The sequence below is a fragment of the Chiloscyllium plagiosum genome, unplaced genomic scaffold, assembly GCF_037043375.1.
Source record: "Chiloscyllium plagiosum isolate Xiang-an unplaced genomic scaffold, Cpla_swu_hap1 HiC_scaffold_13, whole genome shotgun sequence".
Lineage (NCBI taxonomy): Eukaryota > Metazoa > Chordata > Chondrichthyes > Orectolobiformes > Hemiscylliidae > Chiloscyllium > Chiloscyllium plagiosum.
In genome coordinates, this window is record NW_028270151.1 from 18264530 (window position 1) to 18288632 (window position 24103).

Consider the following 24103-nt stretch of genomic DNA (forward strand, 5'->3'; position numbering starts at 1 on the left):
TTGTAACTCCATCAAACATGGCCTTGGTTCAATATCCACTATCACCACTCCAAAAGGGCAATGCTTCCTCAGTACAGCACCAAGAGCACCAGCCAAGATTATGTAGTTTAAGGAGTGTGACTTGAATGCACAGAAGGCAAGAATGTGACCATTGAACTGCTGCTGACCATGAGACATTTGATTTGATGCCTTGGCATTTGAACTGGGATATTGCATTTCGTGTCAAAAAGTGTGGCACTGGAAAAACACAGCCAGTCAGGCAGCATCTGAGGAGCAGGAGAGTCGATGTTTTGAGTATAGCATCTTCATCATTTTGGACTCTGATTATTCAAAACTGCCCAACTTTCAGTTTGATTATCATTCTGACTGACACTCTTTTGAGGCAAAAGTGGACATTTTTGGATAGAGTGCCAATCAAGTGTTGTAAATTGTCCTGGATGGTCATAGAGTCAAATGGCACAGAAGCAGGCCCTTTGGTCCACCACGTCTATGCTGACCACCAATACCCAACAACACTAATCCCATTTTCCTGCACTGGTCTATAGCCCACTATACCTTTGCATTTTAAGTAGCTTTCCAGATTTTTTTTCAATGTTGCAAGAGTCCTTGCCTCCACCACCCTCTCAAGCAGCATCTTTTACATTTCTACCACCCATTGGCTGAAAACATTTTTCTTCAGCTCCCCTCTAAACCACTTACTCCTCAACTTAATCAAATGCCCTCTGGTCTTCGACATGCCTGCCATGGGAAAATGCTTCTCATAATCTACCCTATTTATGCCTCTCATAATTTTGTGCATCTCAATCAGATTGCCCTCTCAGTCTCTTCTGCTCCAATGAAAACAAACTCAGCCTATCCAGTCTCTCCTCACAACCGCGACTTTCCGCTGTATCTTCTCCTTTACAGTATCGTCCTTCTGATAGAGTGGCAATCAATATTCCACCTGTAGCCTAACCATGATTTCCTTGCTCCTGTATTGTACACCCCAGCTAATGGTGGCAAGCATCCCACATGCCTTCTTCACCATCCTGTCAACCTGTGCTGACATCTTCAAGGATCTGTGAACTTGTATATCAACGTCTCTTTGTTTCTCAGTAATACCTATGGACTTACCATTCATTGTGTATATCCAGGATGAGAAAGTGAAGACTGCAGCTGCTGGAGATCAGAGTTGAGAGTGTGGTGCTGGAAAAACACAGCAGGTCAGGCAGCATCTGAGGAGCAGGATATATCCAGCCTTTATTGGACCTCCCAAAATACATCACTTCACACTTATCAAGATTGAATTCTATCTGCCATTGCTTTGCTCAATTTGCCAGCTGATCAATATCAGACTGTAACCTGAGACCATCCTTCCCACTATCAACAACACTACCAATTTTTGTTTCACCTGCAAACTTGCTAATTATACCTTCTGCATTCTCATTAATGCACTTAACAAACAGCAGGGGTCCCAGCATTGATCTCTGTGGTACACTGCTAATCACAGGCTTCCAATTACAAAAATAACCATCCACCATCACACTTTTCCAGCAATTTGCAAGCCGATTTTGGATCCAGTTGCCAACTTGTGTTGGATCCCAAAGGTCTCTTATCTTTTGGATCAGGCTTCCATGTGAGACCTTGTCAAAGTCCTGACTGGAGGCCATGTAAATCACATCAATTGGACTACCCTCATCACCACATTTCATCACTTTTTCAAAAACTTTGATTAAATTAATCAGACAGGATCTCCCTCAAATTAATCCATGCTGATCCCTGCCTTTCCAAGTGTTAATTAATCGTGTCCTTCAGAAATTTTTCCAATACTTTCCCCACCACTGACATCAGTCTGACTGATCTGGAATTACCTAGCCTATGCCTGCTGCACATCTTGAACAAAGGAACCATACTAACTATCAAGTCATCTGGCATTATGGCCAGCGAGGTATTGAATATCTCTGTCAGGGCCCCAACATTCTCCTCCCTTGCATGCCATAGCAGCCTGGGATTCATCTCATTAGGCCCTGGTGATTAAAACACCCATATGCCGGCTAATACATCTAATAACTCCTCCTATAATCTTAACAAGCACTAGAATTTTACCATCTCAACTGATATCACCAGCGACAATGTCTTTCTTCTTTCTAAATACAGACGAGAAATATTCATTTAAGATCTCATCCACATCTTTGCACAAATTCCTCCTTTGGTCTCTAATAGACCCCAACTCTTTCCCTTGTAATGCTCCTAACTTTAATATACTTATAAAATACTTGTGGTTTTCCTTAGTTCTATCTGTCAAAGACATTTTGTAGTCCCTCTTTACCCTTTTAATTTCCTTTTAAGCAACCTCCTTTACTATCTTTGTCTTTGAAGGGCCTGTCTTGTTTTTAATGCACTGTACCTGACATATACTTCCTTCTTTTCCTTGATCAAATTCTCACTGTCACTAGACATCTAGGGTTCCCTGGATTTGTTGCCCTTATCCTTCACTCTTAGAGGAACACGCTGGTAATGAGTTCCCACTGTACTATTCTTAAAAGACTCCCACTTTCCAAAAGTGGACTTAATTGCAAGTAGCTTTTCCCAGTTTACGTTTACCAGGTCCTAGTTAATGATATTGAAATTGGCCTTCTCCAAATTTAGATAATTCACTTCAGGGCTGTTCTTATCCCTCTCCATAGTTAGGGTCACTATCACCAAAATGCTGTCCCACTGATACTGCAACCATTTGACTGGCTTCATTCCATAGGATTATCTCAATATATGGAGAAAGTGAGGACTGCAGATGCTGAAGATCAGAGTTGAGAGTGTGGTGCTGGAAAAGCACAGCAGGTCAGGCAGCATCCGAGGAGCAGGAGAATCGACGTTTTGGGCATAAGCCCTTCATCAGGAATGTATCTCAATGTATGTATTGTCACAAAAAGCTGTCCTGGATGCACTTTAAAATTCCACTCCATCTCATTCTTTCACACTAAGGCAACCTGAGTTAATAAAAGCAAAGTTGAAATCCCTTATCACTACATTTGTATTCCTCTGCAATTTCCCTGTAGATCGGCATGGTGGCTCAGTGGTTAGCACTGCTGCCTCATAGCGCCAGGGACTCGGATTCAATACCCACCTCGGGCAACTGTCTGTGTGGAGTTTGCACATTCTCCCCGTGTCTGTGTGGGTTTGCTCCGGTTTCCTCCCACAGTCCAAAGATGTGCAGGTCAGGTGAATTGGCCATGCTAAAATGCCCATAGTGTTAGGGGAATGGGTCTGGGTTGGTTACTCTTCGGACGGTCGGTGTGGACTTGTTGGGCCAAAGGGCCTGTTTCCAACCTGTAGTGGAATCTATTCTCATCTGCTCCTCTATCTCCCTACAACTGTTAGGAGGTCGGTAGTATAATTCCAACAAAGTAATGTATTTTATTTCTAATCCCTACCTTGATGGCCTCATTTGAAGATTTGTAAGGCATCCTCCCTCATTAATGCACTGATGGCTTCCTTTATCAATAATACAAAAGCCCACCTCACTTACAACCACCCCTCTCATGCCTGAAACTTCTACACCCTGGAATGTTGAGTTGCCAGTCCTGTCCTTACTTCAACCATGTCTCTGTGATTGCAACAATAGTATATTCCCACATGCTGATCAATGCTCTAAGTTTATCTGGCTTACCAATCAGGCTCTTTGCATTAAAATGGATACCATATTTAGTTTTTTGGTCCTCTTGTGTGCCTTATTATGCCCATGCCTTCTCTGCCTGCTGGACTATCCTAGTATTCTTCTATAGCTAGCTGAACCTTGTTCCCAATTTTACATTTCGCCCCTGCGAAATTAGTTTAAAATCTCCCTCACAACAAAATGGTTTCTTGCTTCTTTAGTATTGTTGGAGCTGCCTTCATCCAAGCAAATACAGAATATTCAATCACACTCCTGACTTGTGCGATGCAGATGGTGGAAAGACACTGGGGAGTCAGGGGATGAGTTACATATTGCAAGATCCCCAGCCTCTGAGCTGCTGTTGTAGCCATTATACTTATATGGCTAGTCAGTTCAGTTTCAGGTCAATGGTAACCCCAGGATGTTTAAAGTGGGGAGTTCAGTGATTGTAATGCCATTGAACATTAAGGTGGCAGATTCTCTCTTAATGGAGATGATTATTGCCTAGCAGTTGTGTGGCATGAATGTTACATGTCACTTGTCAGCTCAAACCTGGATGTTGTCCTAGATTTGCTTCATCTGGACATGTGGTGCCTCAGTATCTGAGCAGTCACAAATGATGCTAAAATATCTGCTAAAATGTCAGCAGATATCCCCATTTCTGGCCTTATCATAGAATAATAGAATCCCTTCAGTGTGGAAGCAGGCTATGTGGCCCATCGAGGCCACAATAGCCCTCTGAAGAGCATCCCATACAGATCCAGACTATTACCCTATCCCTGTTACCCTGCATTTCACACGGGTAATCCATCTAAACTATACGTCCATGGAAACTATATGCAATTTTAGCATGGCTAATCCACCTAACCTGCACACCTTTATGGTGGAGGAAAACCCATTGATGAAGCAGCTGAAGATAGTTGGGCATGGGACAATACTCTGAGCTATCTTCTTGAGCTGTTGTATTTGCTGTGGTGTAGGTACACTCTCAGTGCTGGGAGTTCCAGGATTTGACTCAGTGACACTGGAGGAACAACAATGTCTTTCCAAGTCAGGATAGCCTGTAGCTTGGAGAGGAATGTTCAGGTGATTTAGATTTAGATTTTAGATTTTATTTTCATGTGTACTCAAGTACAGAGGAGTGTATACTGCTGCCATACACAACACCAACTTAGGTACCAAGGTACCCAGGTATAAAAGTAGTAAGAGAAACGAGAGTTAAAAAGTTAAGCATTACCCCACAGAATAATAGAAACAATAAGGTAATAGTTATCATTAAAGTGTTTTGTAGTTTAAAGCAGGAAAATAAAGGAATAGGTGAAAAGTTCAATTCTTTGATGAGTCTTCTACTTGTCTAATCCACTGTGTTCTCTGCAGTGCCACCACAGATACCATTGCTACTGCTGAAATTGTCACCACCTCAATCTTCTGCCACTTCCTAGGGAACATGCCCAGGAAAGATGCACTTGCACACCGAGCCAAGACACCGCCATGAGTCACCGAGAGACCGGCCGACATACTGCGGAGACACCAGGGCAGGATCAAGCAGGAGCTACCGAGAGACCAGGCCGGGACTCACCATGAGCCACCCAGAGACCAGGCCAGGACCCAGCAGTAGCAGCCGAGAGACCAGGCTGAGACCCATCAGGAGCTGCCGAGAGCTCAGGCTGGAACCCACCAGGAGCCACCAAGAACTCAAGCCGGGATCCACCAGAAGCCAGCAAGAGACCAGGCCGGGACCCACCGGGAGCTGCCGAGAGACCAGGCCGGGACCCAGCAGGAGCCGCTGAGAGACCAGGCCGGGACCTACCAAGAGCCACTGAGAGACCAGGTTGGGACCCACCAGGAACCGCTGAGAGACCAGGCTGAGACCCACCAGGAGCAGCTGAGAGTCTAGGCCAGTTTTAAAGATATGCTTTTGGCTGCATAAGATGAAAACTTGGAGCAATTAAAAACAAGCTGAGTTTGCAGATAATTTTGTGAGTTTTTCTTAGAATTGGCTTTGTTATTCCTGACTTTTGGGCTTTCCTTTTGAGAGGGATCTCCCCTCTGTACGTATTGGCACTGACCCAAGGACACCCTGCAAACATTGACACATTTGCAAGAAATCATGGGCCTTGAGTTCTCAAAGGGAGTGTGCATTACAGGAGGCAACAGCTTGCTGTCATTACATTGAAGTAAAGCTATCAGTATCCAGGAGCAAACTAAAGTTTAGAAAAGTTTAGAAACTTTTAGATAACATCATTGGCTTCTTTAAGGTCCACTGACAGTACTTTGCTCTGTGGAATCAAACCTCAGAATGAGAACAGAAACACATGACTATGTGTGGGCCACTTCCTATTGAATCTGCACTGCCATTCAATTAGATCGTGACTGATCTGTATTAACTCCTTTGACCCACCTTTGTTCATACCTTTGCCTAATAAATATCTACAATATCAGTTTTACCATTTTTAAAATTATGAGAGGTTTTAGAGCAAGCAGGCCTGGAGAAATGACCCTTCCCCGGGGCTCAGCGATTTAAAATAATTGACACAAAGACCAGAGAAGAAATGAGGGGACTTTTCATGCAGTGAGGTGTTGAGAATGGGAAGCCAATATTTGAAAGATGATCGAATCGGATTTCACAGGAACTTTCAGGAGGTACATATTTGAGGAGAGCATTGAACATGGAACATAGAACATTGAATGGTACAGCACAAGGAGAAAGTGAGGACTGCAGATGCTGGAGATCAGTGTCGAGAGTGTGGTGCTGGAACAGCACAGCAGGTCAGGCAACATCCGAGGAGCAGGAGAGTTTACGTTTCGGGCAACAGCCCTTCATCAGGACCAGGACAGTACAAGCCCTTTGTCCCACGTTGTTATGCTGAACATTTATCTTAATCTAAGATCAACCTAACTTACACACCCCTCAATTTACTGCTGTCCATGTGCTTGTCCAGCAGTTGCTTAAATGTCCAATACAGTTGATAGCCAAAGACTTTTCTCCAGGGCAGAAATGGCTGCCATGAGAGGTCATAATTTTAAGGTGATGAGGAAGGTAAAGGGGAGATGTCAGGGGTCGGTTCTTTACGCAGAGTAGGGTGGGTGTGTGGATAGTACTGCCAGCGGTGGAAGTAGAGTCAGAGACATTAGGAGAAAGTGAGGGCTGCAGATGCTGGAGATCAGAGCTGAAAATATGTTGCTGGAAAAGCGCAGCAGGTCAGGCAGCATCCAAGGAACAGGAGAATCGACGTTTCGGGCATAAGCCCTTCTTCAGGGCTGAAGAAGGGCTTATGCCCGAAACGTCGATTCTCCTGTTCCTTGGATGCTGCCTGACCTGCTGCGCTTTTCCAACAACACATTTTCAGCTCAGAGACATTAGGGATAACCTACAAGGGAGAAAAACTGGGGTGTAGAACTAGATTGGACAGCTCTTTCAAAAGGTTAGCTGGACTGACTATCTTGAATACCCTGGATACATTCACTGCCACCAATCCTTCTTGTTGACAATAGACTGTCACTGATATCAGCTGCAAGGATGCCCACACAAAGCCTTCGATGGAGGATAGGCTCAGTCTCGATAAACAGCAAAAGTTAATTCCATTTAAAAAAATCCGAAGAACTGTAGACGCTGGACGTCAGAAACAAAAAGGAAAATTGTTGGAAAAAAAATCAGCTGGTCTGGCAGCATCTGTGGAGAGAAAGCAGAGTTAACTTTTCAGAACCAGAAGATCCGCTAAATGTTTAAAGGTTTTTTATTAACAGTATTACTTAATAGCCAGTTAGGTCAAATCTGAGATACATGATGGTCTTTTGTGAGATATTAAGCTCAACTTAAGAGTAAGCACACCTTGCTGTTAACTCCATGGATGTAGCACGAGAACAGCGACTTATAGACAGGTACCAACAACATTAGAATAAAGAATAATACAGCACAGGAATTGGCCCTTCAAGCCTGTGCCAACACATTTTGCCCTTCCATACTAAACTGTCTTTACTTACAACATCCATATCCCTCTATTCCCTTCCTATTCATGTATTCATTCAGGTGCTTCTTAAATGCTGCTATTGGGTCTGCTTCCATCACTTCCTCTGGCAGCACATTCCAGGCACTCACCACCCTTTGTGTGAAAAACTTGCCTCAGACATTAGATTAGATTACTTACAGTGGGGAAACAGGCCCTTCGGCCCAACAAGTCCACCCCCCTACACCTAACACTACGGGCAATTTAGCATGGCCAATTCACCTAACCTGCACATTTTTGGACTGTAGGAGGAAACCGGAGCACCTGGAGGAAACCCACGCAGATACAGGGAGAACGTGCAAACTCCACACAGTCAGTCACCTGAGGCGGGAATTGAACCTAGGTCTCAGGCACTGTGAGGCAGCAGTGCTAACCACTGTGCCACCCACATTTCTTTGAAATTTCCCCCTTGCATCTTGAACCTGTGTCCATTAGGAATTGACCCCTCCATCCTGGAAAAAAGCCTCATACATTCCACTCTATCCATGTCATTCACAATTTATAAATGTCTTTCTCCCCTGAACCTCCTGCATTCCAGTGAAAACAAGCCCAGTCTATCCAACCTTTCTTCCTCACTAAAGTCCCCTGTACCAGGCAACATTCTGGTAAATCTTTTCTGTACTCTCTACAGAGCACCCAAATCCTTCTGATAGTGTGATGACCAGAACTGTATGCAATTAAGAACTCCTTCAAACACTGATTAGCTGCTCCAAGGAACTGCCCGAGATATCTTGATGGGTGGAACTTATCTCATGATACTAATTAATTCTTTCAGGATTAATGCCTCACATAAAAACCTCAACAATCTTTTACAAGGTTAGAAGGGAATGTTTGACTTTTTCCACAGCTTTTTTGAGTTTCAGTACCTTCAGAAAAGGAATGGAAAGTAATTTCGGATGAAAAGAATCAGATCTGTCATTATCTCCCAGATTCATAAAGATGTAAATACTGTCAAGGACTCTTGCAAGGTTAGAGACAAAAAAACTGCAGATGCTGGAATCCAAAGTAGACAGGCAAGAGGCTGGAAGAACACAGCAAGTCAGGCAGCATCAGGAGGTGGAGAAGTCGCCATTTCGAGTGTAACCCTTCTTCAGGACTGGAGGTGGGTGTAGGGGGAGCTGCAGATAAAGGGAGTGGCGGGGGCAGGGGGGGGGGTGAAGTAGGCCTAGGTGAAGACAGGCAGAGGGTACGACCTGGTTGGTCAATGGGAGGAATGAATCCGGTTTGTGGCGAGGAGCAGTGGAAGGGAGGGGAAGGGGATGGGAAGGAAGTCGGGTGACGGGCAAGGCGATTATTTGAAATTGGAGAACTCAGTGTTGATTCCTCCGGGCTGTAGGCTGCCCAGGTGGAAGGTGAGGTGTTGTTTCTCATTTAGACACTTACAAAACAGCTAAAAAATCTAAGACACCAAAGCACCGATCCACAATATTTTGAAACAAATACACGGAGAGCTGGAGAACACAGCAGGTCAGGCAGTGCCTGCAGAGAGAAAGAGGAGTTGATGTTTTGAGTCCAGTGACTGTTTGCTAGAACTGAAAATAGCTGAGAAAGAGTGGTATTTATGCTGCTGATAGAGTGGGGAGTGAATGAAGCACATAGACAACGTGCCCACAGACAAAGAGAAAAGCCAATAGACAAATAAAGACAGTGCTGATGATAAGTGGACAGAGAGAGATAAACGTAAGGTAGCAAACAATTCAGGTCTTTTTCAATATATAATTTCAGCTACATCAACTGTAAACTTTTGCTATAAATTCTGTGTCTTACGATCTTATGCTCCACAGCCACCTGGTGAAGGAGCCGTGCTCCGAAAGCTACTGCTTCCAAATAAACCTGTTGAGAGTGTGTTGCTGGAAAAGTACAACAGGTCAGGCAGCATCCGAGGAGCAGGATAATCGACGTTTCGGGCTTAAGCCCTTATGCCTGAAACATTGATTCTCCTTCTCCTCAGATGCTGCCTGACCTGCTGTGCTTTTCCAGCAACACACTCTCAACTCTGATCTCCAGCATCTGCAGTCCTCACTTTCTCCCAAATAAACCCGCTGGACTAACCTGGTGTTGTGTGATTTTTAACTTTATACACTCCAGTCCAACACCGGCATCTCCAAATCATGACATGGAGGTAAGTGTTCTTGTTCTGAAATTGTCAAACTCAGTGTTGAATCCTGAGGGCTGTACCAGACCTGGGTGGTGTTCCTGCAGCTTGGATGGAGTACTGCAGCATGCCTGAATCAGAAATGTTGAAAATTGGAAGCAAAACAGATAAATTCTTCCAATTCTGGAACCCAACTCAGAACTTTCTTATCCAAACTGTTGTGAGTTGGCTTCAGAATTGGAAGTTTTCAGTTTGGCTTTCAATTTCCACCCTGTTTTCAGCTTCAACTGGACTATCTCTGACTCCTCCCTTCCCATGCTTGACATCCCTGTTTTCATTTCCGGGAATAGACTGGCCGCTAATATCCACCGACTTCCACGGTTACCTTGATAAAACACCCTAACAATTTGCTTCCTGTAAAGACTCTATTACTTACAGTGTGGAAACAGGCCCTTCGGCCCAACAAGTCCACACTGACCCTCCAAAGAGCAACCCACCCAGACCTATTCCACTACATTTACCCCTTCACCTAACACTACAGGCAATTCAGCATGGCCAATTCACCTAACCTGCACATTTTTGGACTGTGGGAGGAAACCAGAGCACCCAGAGGAAAATGAGCAAACTCCACACAGACAGTTGCCTGAGGCAGGAATTGAACCCGGGTCTCTGACGCTGTGAGGCAGCAGTGCTAACCACTGTGCCACTGTGCCGCCCACATTCTCCAAGTTTCATTCTCCAAGTTTCTCCAACTCCATTTCATCTGTTCTGATGATGCCACATTTGCAGGAAATGTCCACCTTTTTCCACAACTGAGGATTCCTTGTCAACGTGATTGATAGGGCCCTCAGATGTGTCCAACGTTTTCGCTTCACCCCTCTCCATCCTTTCCACAACCATGATAGAGTTCTCCGGGACTTCACTTTCAACTCCACCAGCTCCTGTATCCAAAGGATAATTGGATGCCATTTCCACCACATCCAGTGGAATCTCACCACCAGACACCTATTCCCTTCCCTCTCCTTGTCAGCCTTCTGCTGCAACCATTCCCTCTTGCACACCTTGCTCCACTCCACCTCCCCTCCCCACACCCCCACAACACTTTCACATGCAATCAGAGAAGGAGTAACACTTGCCCATTTACCTCCCCCCTCCTCACTATTCAAGGTCCCAGACACACTTTCCAGGTGAAGCAGCGACTTACCTGCCCGTCACTCAATCTAGTCCATTGCATTCGCCCCTCTCAATGTGGTCTCATCTACATTTGGGAAATGAAGTGTAGACTCGGTGACCTCTTTGCAGCATACCTTGTTCTGTCTGTAAAAATGACCCCAAGCCACCAGTTGAAGGGCTTTTGCCTGAAATGTTGATTCTCCTGCTCCTCGGGTGCTGCCTGACCTGCTGTGCTTTTCCAGCATTACATTCTCGACGATGCCATTTCAACGCATCACTGTGTTGCCGTGCCAACATTTCTGTCTCGGGGGGGCTGCAAGGTTCCATTGAGGCCCAGTGCAAGCAACCTTACAGCCAACATTGCAGTTAACACTTTCTGAATGTGATCACTTTCCTCTATGATGGCTACCTTCCCCCAACACCCATACATCCCACGCAATGTGGGTTGTTCCTTGCATAGTCAACCTATTTTCAACAATTCACACTTCTCGATGGCACCTGATCTAGCATTTATCTCTCAATGTTGGCATCAGTTAAGTCTTCATTTGTCTGTTTGTTTTTGTTCCCTCTTGACCCCGTCTCTGTGTACTGTATTCACGCCCTCATCCCATCATCAGCAGAAATGCCATCTTTTCACAGCAATTTTCAGTTGTGACAGAGGATCACAAGACTTGAAATGTCACTTTTTTTTCCCCCTACAGAGGCTGCCAGACCGGCTGTGTTTTTTCTGGCACTTTCTGTTTTTGTTTCAGACTTCCAGCATCCGCAATTCTTTATGTTTATTTCAGGATATTCTGGTTTTGTTTTGAGTTAATGAAAAGCAGTTTCCAGGAAGCTGGAGTGTGGGTGTGGAGTGGTGGCGTGAGGGTGGACGGAGTGGGGGAGGTCTTGAAGCGAACAGCAGGCCGACCACTTTGCCAGAACCAATCATTTATTTTTTTTAAATTATCATCTTGAGCTTGCATGTAATGAGGTTGAGCCCAGTGGCAGGCAGGAAAAGCTGTACTAAATAACTACTACGGTTCACAGTCAGACACAAGTTGGCTCATTTCCTGCGTGGGTCAAGGGTCACACAGCAGAACTGAAGGACTTTGCCCCGGTCATTGTCTGCAACCTCACTCATTGAAATGTTATTTTTTAAAACAGTGTTTTCCTTTTTTTTCTGTCCATTGTGTCAGTAATGACAAGAATGCACAAAAGTGCCTTGTCTTAACAGGCAGCTAGTCTTTGTCACTCGACACTGTCCAGCCGATGGTGATATCGCCTGAGTTGAGAGCATTGTCTGTGTTAGTGCCCTGGAGATAAACCTTTAACCCCTCCGTGACTGAATAGGAAAAATTCAATTCAATGGAATTGTGGGTTTACCCACAGCAGGTGGACTGCAGCAGTTCAAGGAGGCAGCTCATCACCACCTTCTCAAGGGCAATTAGGGATGGGCAATAAATAACTGGCCCAGCTGGTGATGCCCACATCTCACAAATGAATTTTTATAAATTCAGTCGTAAAACTCTGCTCGATCACTTCCAAGTCTGTCAAAAGTAACTCATCGGAGACAAGCAGGAGGCTGGAGGAACACAGCAAGCCAGGCAGCATCAGGAGGTGGAGAAGTCAATGTTTCGGGTGTAACCCTAAATGTCAACTCAACAAGGAATGAAGTCATTTTTCATTATAAGGGATCAGGTACTTATGCCTGAGTTGAGGAGAAATTTTTGCTCCGACATTGAGCTGTGAATCTCAAGAATTTTCTGCTTCAAATGGTGTAGCAGCCTCCTGGCTGTGAAAACACAGATGGATCGCTAGCTTGGCCAAACAGCAAGGGATGCTGGGTACGTTGACCAAGTAAAACACTGAAGTCACAAAACCCATACATCAGACACATCAGCCATATGTTATTGATATTAGTATAATGTAAATGCTAACAGTTACCCTGGACAGATATACCCCCAACAACTTATCCACTAAACAAAGGAAGACCCAAACAGAAAGGCACTAGGTCCTGCTACACAAAAAAAAAGTAACAAGCATCTAAATGGTTGGCAAGGTTCCAAAATATTAAGTTTGTCTTCCTGATTGGCCAGAAATATAGAAGGTTCCAGAAACCTACGCAAAAAGATATAACAACCGGGTTCACCTGCAGACTTATCTCTCTTGGATGCTCTTGGACCTTCTAAGGAGATCAGCATGGCCAAAGGCAGAGACCCACTGTCCATCCGAGACAGGGAGGAAGAGAGAAAACAGCTTCGCAGTCCCAGAGACAGAGAGCCAGGAGGGGACATGAGAAGTCATTGGCAGATAGGATCAAGCAAAACCCTAAGGCTTTCTATAGGTATATCAGGAATAAAAGAATGACTAGAGAAAGATTAGGGCCAATCAAAGATAACAGTGGAAAGTTGTACGTGGAGTCCGAGGAGATGGGGATGCGCTAAATGAATATTTTTTCGTCTGTATTCACACTAGAAAAAGAAAATGCTGTTGAGGAGAATACAAAGATACAGGCCACTAGTCTAGATGGAATTGAGGTTCACAAGGGGGAGGTGTTAGCGATGCTGGAGAATGTGGAAATTGATAGGTCCCCTAGACCAGATGAGATTTATCACAGGATTCTCTGGGAAGCCAGGGAGGAGATTGCAGAGACTTTGTTTTTGATCTTTATGTTGTCATTGTCTGCAGGAAAAGTTCCAGAAGACTGGAGGATAGCAAATGTTGTCCCCTTGTTCAAGAATGGGAGTACAGACAACCAGTGAGCCTAACTTTGGTTGTGGGTAAAGTGTTGGAAAAGGGTTATAAGAGATAGGATTTATAATCATCTGGAGAAGGATAAGTTGATTTGGGATATTCAACACGGTTTTGTGAAGGGTAGATCATGCCTCACAAAACTTATTGAGTTCTTTGAGATGGTAACCAAACAGGTGGATGAGGGTAAAGTGGTTGATGTGGTGTATATGGATTTCAGTAAGGCATTTGGTAAGGTGCCCTATGGTAGGCTATTGCACAAAATATGGAGACATAGGATTGAGGGTGATTTCGCAGTTTGGATCAGAAATCGGCTAGCTGAAAGAAGACAGAGGGTGGTTATTGAAGGGAAATGTTCATCCTGGAGGTCAGTTACTAGTGGTGAACCACAAGGATCTGTTTTGGGGCTACTGCTGTTTGTCATTTTCATAAATGACCTAGAGGAGGGTGTAGAAGGATGGGTTATGTCTTATGAGGAAAGGCTGAGGGACTTCAAGCTGTTTTCATTTGAGAGAAGAAGGTTGAGAGGTAACTTAATTGAGACATATAAGATAATCAGAGGGTTAGGTAGGGTGGACTGTGAGAGTCTTTTTCCTCAAATGGTGATGGCTAGCACGAGGGAACATAGCGATAAATTGAGGGGTGATAGATATAGGACAGATGCCAGAGGTAGCTTCTTTACACAGAGTGTAGTAGAGGCATGGAATGCACTGCCTGCAACAGTAGTAGACTTGACAAGTTTAAGGGCATTTAAATGGTCATTGGATAAACATATGGATGATAAAGGAATACTGTAAGAAAGATAGGCTTCAGATTGGTTCCACACATTAGCACAACATCGAGGGCGGAAGGGCCTGTACTGGGCTGTAATGTTCTATGTTCTATGAGAGCGACTGCGCATATCTCCAAGAGACTCGGGAGGTAATGTTAGTTTAAGGGGCCAAATGGGATTCGAGTTAGCATTATTTAGTGTTAAAAACTATTGTAACTTTATTCCTAATAAAGTTTGGGACTATTTTACATTGGTACTGGCTTGTGTTTGCAGTGATTTGACCACTACAGTATTATGGGACACCTAGGGAAATTCATTCATAACATTCTGGCCCAATTTGTCTAACTTGTTTTAAAGAGGAACTAGACAATAATGGATACTTAGCATCTGCAAATATTTGAGACTGAGATCAATAGATATTTATGTTTCAAAGGAATCAACTGGTATGGGGATAGGAGCTAATTTGATCAGCCATGATCTTCACAGAGTCATGCAGCATGGAAACAGACCCCTTATATCCATGCCGCACATAATCCCAAACAAATCTAGCTCCACCTACCTGCTTCTGGCTAATATACCTCCAAACCTTTCCGATTCATGTATTTATCCAAATGTCTTTTAAACATAGCAATTGTACCCACATCCACCACTTCCTCAGGAAGTTCATTCTACACATGAACCACCGTCTGTGTAAAAAAACTGCCCCTCATGTCTTTTTAAAATCTTTCTCCTGTCACCTTAAAAATGTGCTCCCTAGTCTGGAAATCCCCCATCCTAGGGAAAAGACCACTACCACTAACTCTATGTGTACCTCTCATTATTTTGTAAACTTCTATCAGGTCTCTTCTCAATCTCCTACGCTCCAGTGAAAAAAGTCACAGCCTATTGAGCCTCTCTTTATAACTCAAAACCCTTGAAGGATTTGACCAATGCTACTCCTATTTCTTATGAACTACAGTCACTGTTGCAATGTAGGGATGGTGTCTGCCAATTTAGGTTCAGCAAGCTCCCACTCACAACAAAGCCTGTCTTTGGGTGTGGGAAAGGTTCCCCATGTTGTTTTGGAGGGGCTCCTATCCTGGGAATTGGTTTTAATTCCCAGTGAAGGATCCAAATGCATAATCTTCAGTTTCTGGGAGGCACGAGAACTCCTCTGTTTAATAATGTCTTGAAAAACGTCAGCACTAATACAGCTGCACAATAGCAATGACCACAGAAGTGGGAGATGATAACGGAATCTCGGTTTGTGAAGGATGTTGAGAATCACTCAGACTTCGATCTTAATGTTTATCATCATCAATTCAATGGCTGCTTTGTAAATTGTTGCCATATCTGTTTGGGTTTACACCATAATATCCACGATAGCATTTATTTTCGAACAACGACCTTCAAAATCACATCGGTCTGCTGTGGCCAATGTCATTTTATCTCTTCGATTAAATGGCTTTTCAGTGAGAACATCAAGTACTGTGAAGCAACATGTTTGTCATGGGCCACACAAGGTGAGCTGATAGCTGATTTAACTTCACCATTCAGTGATGTCCGTGACTCATACCTGAGTCATCCTGATCAACATCAAAGCTGATAGGACTGGCACCCTGGCACAGTTTGCAAGATGTGCCAATTGATGTGGTTCTGATCTGTATCAACTGGGTTGTAAACTTTAATCGAATCTCAGTTGGACCACACTTGGGAATGCGGTGCACAGCTTTAGGCTTCCCATTAAAGCCAAAATTGCAAAGAGCACTAAAGAAAAAGCAACTAAAGCTTAATTAGAACGATGTTAGAAAAGATTGCACGTGTTGGGACTATTTTCTCTGGGAAGGGGAAACTGGATAGTGACCTGATAGAAATAATAAAGATTAGGAAATGGACTAAGAAGTGGACGTGATGATGGAATAGAATAGAATATCCTTTTATTGTCACATGTGCTCCATTGTTGGAGTACAGTGAAAAGCTTTTCCAATGGCTGCCTTCTAATGGCGACATCTGAGGTTCGAATCTTGGATACAGCAGAGGAATAAAATTAATTGCATTACTTTACAGATTTGAAACATATGTTAAAGTAGGACAACATTAAAGGGTTGACATTACAGTAAGGTAGGAAATTTCAAATAGGTGTTACAGCGTAGCAGTGCAGGGGCTCCGCACATGGTCTGACCACCCGCGCCAGACTCCAGCCCAACAGCCGTCCCTGCTCCACTCCAAACACCAGTCCACTCCGTAATGGCTCTCAACCACTTCAAAGTAAATGTCAGGACTGCCTTCCCCAGGCTGGTCTCCACCCGGGACTCACTGCTCACACTGCTCTGGGGCTGTTTTCCCACGCTGCTCCAGGGCTCACAGCCCACACACCGTTCAATTCTTGGTGAAGTCTAGAACCAGAGGCCATAAGTGTAAGATAGTCACAAATAAATTCAGTGTGGAATACAGGAAAACCTTCACAGTGAAGGCTGCAACTTACTGGTATGAGCTGTTGGGCAAATAGCTTGCATTCCTTTCAGACCAAGTGAGGAAGAAATGGGAGGATTGTGTTGAAGGAGTTACAACGCAGTAGGGATTAGTGGAAGCTTGTGTGGAACCGGTAAAAGTCAGTTGGGCCGAATGGCCTACTTCTATGCTGTAACAATAAAACAATAATAGGAAGATCCTCCCTGTGGTCTTGAGTAAACTGACTGCAGCCCAAGGTTAGTTACAACAGTTCCTGGGTGAAATCCAGAACCAAGGGAAATACAAAGATACCAGCTGGAGTTTCTGCTCTTGAATTTTATCCAATGACCGTTTTACTCAAAGTGGAAACATGTTAAGTTCATGTGCAAACAGAATCAGGGTTTAGATACACATTAGCCTGTCCCCATCCCTAGAGCCAAGGAACATGTCAACTCTAGCTAGAAAATGCTACTCACTCCCTCCAGCCCAATTAACACACAGGGAGCTATTTTCACCCAAAGCCCTGTGTTCTACCTCAAACCAAGACTCATTCACCAATAACTCCTCCCTGAGCTCGCTTATCTGCATTGGCTCCAGGTCTGGCAATGCCTCCATTTTCAAACTCTCATCCTCATGTTCAAATCCCTCCACAGCCAATGAAACACTCTTGGACTGTAGTCACTATTGTAAGGCTGGCAAGCACGGCAATACGTTTGCTCATTGCACGTGCTGACAAACAGCAGTGAGGTAATAGATCGCAAGATCTGCCTTTTTCAGTATAAGTAGATGAATCAACAGTAGATGGAACATTTAATGTTAGGTACGTTGGTCAGAGGGAAATGGGTCTGGGTGGGTTAGTCTTCGAAGGGTCGGTGTGGACTTGTTAGGCTGAAGGGCCTGTTTCCACACTGTAAGGAATCTAATCTAATCGAATCTAATCATTTTGTAAGTTGAAAAAAAATGCTTCGTTCCAGGAATGTCAGGGAATCATCACAAGAATCATAAACATTTGCTACATGCAGATTGGAGATAGAGGAATTTATTTTTTCTGCTGCAATTATACTGCACCACATTACTAGAGTATATCAGTAACATCTGACCAATACCGTGATTAATCCACCTAGATTATTTAGACGAGTTATTTTTGATGTGCTGCTGATTAGTGCGGCAAAATGAAGATTTTCTTTTTGCAATCCATATAGAGATAATGTGTCATGAGGGAAATTTGTTCAGTCTGTTTTCATTTCTGAATTAAAATCATTATAGTAGCCACTGGCATTGGGCCACGGCATTTGCTGTATTAATGCAATACTGAGGTAGTGCTGCATTGTTGGAGGTGCCAACTTTCAGCTGAGACATAAAATTATTGTCACAGGTACTTGGAAGAGAAGCAGGGGAGTTCTCTCCCATCCCCTATTTATCCCTCAATCGGTGACGTGCACAGATATACAAAAAATAATCTGTCTGTGATCATATTGCTGTTTGTCAGGACTTAACTACAGACAAATTGGCTCCTGCATTGATGACATTACAACAGAGACAACTCTTCAAATAAAACATTATTAGCTGTAAAGTACTTCAGAGTGTGGTGAGATGGCAAAAAATTCCAAATGCATTTTTCCTTTCTCTCTTTGAGTCATGCTTACAGAGTTTTGGTTCATTGCACACTCTTTACTTGGCCTGAGAATATAATTGTGAGTTCTCTCCTTGTACAACTGCATCCCTTAACTTACTGACATTCCCATAATGCTATGAAGTAAAGACTCCGGACTGTTGACAATTTAGTATTCGGATGAGCTACACGAGAAACAAATACGCCATTAGTGCATCTTTTTTAAAAAGTAGTTTTTCCTACCAACGATGCGTGTTGTGGGATTGCCTGGTTGCTGTTTGGTGTGAAGGCTTATTTTCTTTAAGAGGGGACACAGCCAAATTTTTTGAGATAAGAAGGATATTTCCTGAGGTGAATACATTAATGACTGCACTCCAAGAATTATTCAGATTTGGCAATTAAGTGGGAAACCTGGTTAAAGCAGGGAAGAATTTAATTTTGTTTTACACATAACACAGATGTTTCCACTTATGGGATATTTTAAAAATCTGCAAATCTATCCATTTAAGTAATAAACCGCTACTTGAACATCCTTGTGTGCCATGAACATCAATAGATGTTAAAAAGAAACAAGGGGTTGATCGCCATTTTAAACAAGGTACAGACAGACTGGTGCAGTTGCATGGTCTTTTAGCAATCAATTCGATAAGATCTCATCAAAAGGCAACTTCATTAGTGCAACGGTCCCTTGGACTGCACAGGAAGTGCCCACCAGATTTTGCATCAAGCATTCAGGAATATGGGGTTGCCCATTTAAGATGGAGATGAGGAGGAATTTCTTCTCTCAGGAGGTAGTGAATTGAAAGAATTCTTTACCACGGAAAGCTGTGGAGGTTGGGTCATTAAGTATATTCGAGGCCCAGAATGACCGATTTTAAATCAGAAATGGAAGCAGAGGATTTTGGGAAATCACAGGAAAATGGATCACCAGATCAGCTATCATCTCAAAGAATGGTGGAGCTGACTCAATGGGCTGAATGGCCTATTTCTACTCCTACATCTTATATGGAGCTTTACAGATTTCTCTCTCAACTTGAGTGAGTTTCCTCACGTGATTCACCATTGATCACCTCATTTTATTTGTGCCATGCCTCCGTAGGCACCACTCTCAAACTACTTTGCATTCACCAGCAGCAGATAGCACCTTCTGGCATTCACATTGCCATATTTAAAGCAGAATGTTTCAGGGAACTTCCCTGGGACACATGCACCAAACAACTGCACCACTCTGTAGCCAACCACTTTAACCCCCGCTCACACTCCGCCAAAGACATTTAAGTCCTGGGCCTCCTCCACCGCCAAATCCAAGCCACCTAATGACTGGAGGAAGAATGCCTCATCTTCCACCTTGAGATCCTTCAACCACATGGCATCAATGTCGACTTGACCAGTTTCCTCATCTCTCCTCCCCCCACCTCATCCCAGATCCAACCTTCCAACTCGGCACCGCCTTCTTGACTTGGTCACACTTGTCCATCTTCCTTCCCACCTATCTGGTCCACCCTCCCCTCCAACCTATCACCATCACCTCCCATCTGCATCTACCTATTGCCTTCCCAGCTACTGTCTCCCCAGTCGCACCCCCCATTTATCTCTCATCAACACACACAAAACCCCCACCCCCACCCGAAACATAAACTCTCCTTCTCTTTGGATGCTGCCTGACCTACTGTGCTTTTCCAGTGCCATACTTTTTGACTATTTACAGCCCAGCTAAGCATTAGGTCAAACACTGCAAATCAGTATCTGCCATTCACAGTCTGCTGCTGCACAATTCTATAGGAAATGGCTGAAAATGGGAAGTTAGACTTGATTTGCTGAACTGACCTGGAGGTCCTGAAGGAAGTCGTCATGGATTTGAGAGCTGTCCTCTTTCCCTAGGACCATGAGAGGGACAAGGGTACCTGACCCTGCCAGCATAGTCTAAAGTTGCTACCTGGGTTGGCTCAGTCTCCACACTCCGGGGGAATGTGCAGCCAAGCTGGAAGGAGGTTCATGACCTGCACTCCGCAGGAGTAAGGACCGCTATCATCTCTCTGTCACCTCACACTCACTTCATTTCTGATACTACACTCACCTCCCACAAGGCCCATGTCTACTACTCCCACAGTTGCATGCAGTGTCTGTCTTCACTCACTCTCGGTCTGGCAGTGAGAAAGGGACTCACTGACTCCACATCTGAGGGAGGCAGAGGACTTCTTCAAAGTGGGCATCCTTCGAAGAGACTTCATAGTAGTACAAACTTAGTTAGAGACAAAACAAGAACTGCAGATGCTGGAATCCAAAGTAGACAATCAGGAGGCTGGAAGAGCACAGTAAACCAGGCAGCATCAGGAGGTGGAGAAGTCAACCTTTTGGCTATAATCCTTCTTCAGGACTGGAGGTGGGAGGAAGAGGAGGAGCTGCAGGTAAAGAGAAGAGGGGACAAGGGTTATGGATGGGGAGAGGGATGGAATGGTGAGGTAGTGTTAAGTGAGTACATGTGGTAGGTACAACCTGGTAGCTAGGAGGAATGAATCCAATTGGTGGCTGGAAGGAGTGGTCAGTCTTAGGGTTAGAAGGGACCCATCTCCTCCACATCACTCATCCTATGTGCCCTCCATGCTTCCTATCACTTGGGTCACCTCACCTTCACCCAACACTAATAGCTGTGCCAGCCAATCTCATCTCACTCAATACCAAGATCTCCATGTCCCAGCAATCAAAGAACAATCATCGTCAAGTCTTGCTGCTCTCCAAAATACCAGCTCAGTGAATGTATTAGGCATATCCCCAAACTTCCACCATTATTTTGCAACTCATTCTTTCTCTTGTCTCCAGCGGTCACCAGTGAAAATTCTCTGACTACAGCCATGAAGAGTGCAACCCCTCAGAATGTCATCTCCAACTCCACCTCCGAGGAAGAATCCACAGATCCATCAGAGGAAGCATTGGCAAGGCTGCCTCCTGTACCCTCCACCAGCTCAAATACTGGCACATTGGTTGGTACTTTAACCAGATTAGACACAGGGATGAGGGCATCATTGCCATATCTCTGCAGCTGGTGAGGCAGAAACATCCAGGTCTCTGGCACTCAGAGGACGGCCAGAGGTAAGGCACCTGCTCAGCCCTAGGCAGAAGAGTATCCCATGGTGTCAGCCATTATTAACTTCATTCAAATGCACAAACAAATACAGGAGAGTATTAGAGACACTTAGGAAAATGGGTTGGTTGGAGGTGGTGATTAATTGTATGGGCCCAACTGATTTCTGCTGGTTCCACACAAGCTTCCACTAATTCCTACATAGTCCTCCTGTTTCTTTTTCACTCATCAGTTTGGTCGTAAAGGAATGCAGGCTATTTGCCCAATGACTTGTAGTTGTAACTTGCAGCTTTCACTGCGAGGTTTATCTTGTATTTCACACTGAATTTATTTGTGACTATCTTATGTTTATGGCCCATGGTTCTAGGCTTCACCGAGAAATTTTATCTTCTTGTTCATGGTAAATCCACGATTTCTCTGATGCTTTGCATCAGTTTCAGAATTCCCAGTTTGCAGGCTCCAGCTGCCTCCTCTTCGTCATGGAAGTGCAATCCCTTTACACATTCATCCTCCATCAGGATGGTCCCAGGGCTCTCTCCTTCTTCCTGGAAAAAAGATAATGGGCTGAGTCGTTCCCCATCCACGACCCTACTCTACCTGGCTGAGCTGACCCTCACTTTGAACTTCTCCTTTAACTCCTCCTATATTCTTCAGGTCAAAGACCATGGGGATCTGCTTGGATCCCAGATCTGTCTGTCTGTTTGGGGGCGTATGCGGAACATTCGTTTTTCCAATCCTACTCTGGCCCCCCACTCACAATTCTTTCTCTGGTCTATCGATGACATCTTTGGTGTTGCTTCCCACTCTTGAAAAATGTTATCAATTTCACTTCCCATTTCCACCCCACTCTCACCTTCACCTGGTCCAGTTCTGACTCCTCGCTTCCCTCCCTCAGCAACACTATTTCCATTTTTGGGGATAGATCAATATCCAATATAAAACCACTGACTCCCACATTTACCTTGACTACACATGCTCATACCCTGCTTCCTGTATTCTATTCCATTCTCCCAGTTCCTTCATCTCTTCTGTTGATGCCAACTTCGACAAGGGGGCCTCTGAAATGCCCACTTCTTCCTCAACCTTTGCCATGTCTGATCTATCTTCCAATTCCAACCCTCACCCCCCTCTCCTCCCTCCCACAACAGGGATAGAGACCCTCTGGTCCTCACTTACATTGCCAGCAGCACCCACATCCAAAGGATCATTTAGCTGCCATTTCCGCAGCAGGATGCCACCCCAGACATATTTCCCTCCCTTCCTCAGCCTTCCAAGGGAACCATTCCCAAAAGACACCTTGGTCCATTCCTCCTTCACTCCCAACACCTCCCTACATCCCAACGGTACCTTCCCCATGCAATCGCAGAAGATGTAACACCTGCCCAGTTATTGCCTCCTTCCTTACAATTCAAGGCCCCAGCCACACCTTCCTGATGAAACAACGATTTACCTGCGCTTCACTCGATCTAATCCACTATATTTGCTGCTCACAATGTGGTCTCCTCTACACTGGGGGACAAAATGGAGACTGGATGACCACTTTGCAGAACACCTACAAAATTAACCCTGAGCTTCCTGTTGCCCACCACCACAACACCCCACCCTGTTCCCTGGTCAACATCTCTGCCTCAGGCTTGCTGCGGTGCTCCAGTGAAGCTCAATGCAAGCTGGATGAGCAGCACCTGACTTTCCACTTGGGGACCCTGTGGCTTTCTGGACTCAATACCGACTTAAATAACTTTCAGGGTTCAGCACCTTCTTCCATGTCCTTACCCCAAACACCACACACCAGGTCCTGCCATCACATGGGCTGCAAGTACAGTCAACCCATTGTCAGCCACTAATAATCCCCATTAGCAGCTATTGATTCCCCCAAGACTGACCTTTACCCTGTCTGCCCAACTGTTGTTCCTTCTCTTGGGCTCCATCTACACTTGCCGTTTCCTCCTCCCCCCTCTCCCCCACCCTATCTTCAGCATGAATACCATCCTTTTCCCAGCTACCATCAGTTTTGGTCACCGGACCCAAAATGTTAACTCTGCTTTTTCTCCACAGATGTCACCAGACCTGTTGGGTTTTTCCAGCAATTTCTGTTTATGATTCACATGGCTGTGTTGTTTTCAAGCAGGAGACAGATATCGTCCTCAGGACTACAGAGATCAAAGGGTATGGACCAAAAGCAAGAAGGGGCACTGAGTTGGATGAATAGCCATGATCATATTGAAGAGCAGAGCAGGCTGGAAGGGCCGAATGGCCTACCCCAATCCTATTTTCTTTATGAGAGACTGGAATTTGGTTCCCCATTAATGAATAATGCTTGGATTCAGCAGAAATGGTCAAAGATGAGGTGAAGAACTTTCCTGAGGTTATGAGCATGGATAGGGTGAATAGTCATGGTTTTTTTCCTCAGGGTAGGGGAGTGCAAAATGAGAGGGCATAGGTTTAAAGTGAGAGGGGAACAATTTAAAAGGAACCTGAGGGTGGTATGTGTATGGAATGAGCTGTCAGAGGAAGTGGTGAAGGCTGGTACAATTACAACATTTAAAAGGCAGCTGGGTTCATGAATAG